The sequence below is a fragment of the Suricata suricatta genome, chromosome 4 (assembly GCF_006229205.1).
Source record: "Suricata suricatta isolate VVHF042 chromosome 4, meerkat_22Aug2017_6uvM2_HiC, whole genome shotgun sequence".
Classification (NCBI taxonomy): Eukaryota; Metazoa; Chordata; class Mammalia; order Carnivora; family Herpestidae; genus Suricata; species Suricata suricatta.
Genome location: NC_043703.1, coordinates 127,928,265 through 127,930,018, shown reverse-complemented (window position 1 = coordinate 127,930,018; position 1,754 = coordinate 127,928,265). Strand labels below are relative to the sequence as shown.

Below are 1,754 nucleotides of genomic sequence, written 5' to 3'. Positions count from 1 at the left end.
ATTCATTGTTCCAATCATTTATGTCTTGTTTTGGATACACCTCATGTAAGCAGCACATGGCTGGATTTCCCTGTTTTATTCACTCTTTGACTTTCCATTGTGAAACTTTTCACACACACACACACACATATAATTTTTAAAAAATATTTATTCTTGAGAGAGAGAGACAGAGCACAAGTGGAAAACAGGAAGAGAGAGGAGGAGACACAGCATCCCAAACAGGCTCCAGACTCTGAGCTGTCAGCACAGAGCCCAAAGTGCGGCTGGAATTCACGAGCCGTGAGATCATGACCTGAGCTGAAATTGGTCGCTTAACCAACTGAGCCACCCAGGCACCCCACCCCATTTATATTTTCAAGGTATAAGCTTTTCGAAAGATTAAGATAAACTTACCATGCATATACATTATGAACATGTGTCAAAGGTCCACTTAACTTCTTAATGACAAGGTCAGATGATAAAGCTGGTTCCAATGAAGCTATAGGTACACACACACACACACATACACACACGCGCACGCACACACACACACACACACACACACACACACCTTTCAATGCCAGAGTAATATCACTGAAGAAGATACAAAACTGATTAATGTCCAACACAGCAATATGACTATAGCATTAGTGTTGTCTCCTCAGACAAAAATAATTTATCATTGTCATGATATCAGTTTTCTCTAAGTTAACATGCAACCCTTTAAATCGGGTTTTTAACTAGGTATAACTAGAAATTTTAAAAATTTCATTTCTCTAGCAAGTCACATGACCCTGAAAGGACACATGGTGTTGAAGAAACAATTACTCAAGACATTTGTTGAAGAAAAGCAAGGCAGACTGAGGATCATCAAGATAATGCATAGAAGGGGCGCCTGGGTGGCTCAGGTGGTTAAGCCTCCGACTTCGGCTCAGGTCAGATCTCACGTTCGTGGGTTTGAGCCCCATGTCAGGCTCTGTGCTGACAGCTAGCTCAGAGCCTGGAGCCTGCTTCCGGTTCTGTGTCTCCTTCTCTCTCTGCCCCTCCCCCTCTCATGCTCTGTCTCTGTCTGTCTCTCTCTCTCTCTCTCTCTCTCTCTCTCTCTCTCTCTCTCAAAAATAAATAAAACATTTAAAAAATCTTTAATAATAAAAAAAAGATAATGCATAGGAAACACTGCACGGAGGTTCTGCTGTGCGAAGGAGAGGCTGGGCCCCACTCCAACCACAAGGGACAGTGGGAGTTTAGAGCCAAAAAGCAGAGTGGTGTCAGTGGATGGAAAAATGACTACGAGAAAACATCCAGTTTAAAGGAGGATCTGGTAAAACCGACCCAACAGGACTCTTGCTGAGGGCAAGCCAGGGTGATCAGCCGTTGCCTGGAACAGTGAAGGTGAGGAAGCCCATCAGATGGTGGTGGTGACTGATGGGGTCTTGGGGTGCTGGTGGGGTTCAGAGCCTATGGCCAATTAAGAATTATTGAAGACATCTTTTGGTGCAAAAAGTGATTTTATTAAAGCATGGGGACAGGACCGATGGGCAGGAAGAGCTGCACTGGGGTTGTGATGAGTGACTGCTTGTACACTGTGGAGTTGGGGGAGAGAAAGTCAAGAGGAAGTTTCTGGAAGGGATTTCCATATGGTAAAGAAGACTCAGGATTACTAGAGGCCTGGCTATTCTCACACTAAGGTGGTTTTCCCCCCTAACAAAGCATTATCATTAAGCCAGTCGGGACTTCCTGGAGATTAGGTCATTGATGAGACATTTGTAAACTGA

At 44.1% G+C, this 1,754-nt stretch overlaps 1 protein-coding gene across 12 annotated transcripts in view; it reads left to right on the top strand.

Moving 5' to 3' along the window:
• The window catches only part of LOC115290063 (immunoglobulin kappa light chain-like), a 33,546-nt gene that overhangs the window by 4,352 nt on the left and 27,440 nt on the right, over window positions 1–1,754 (top strand). The gene's annotated exons all lie outside the window — the stretch shown is intronic.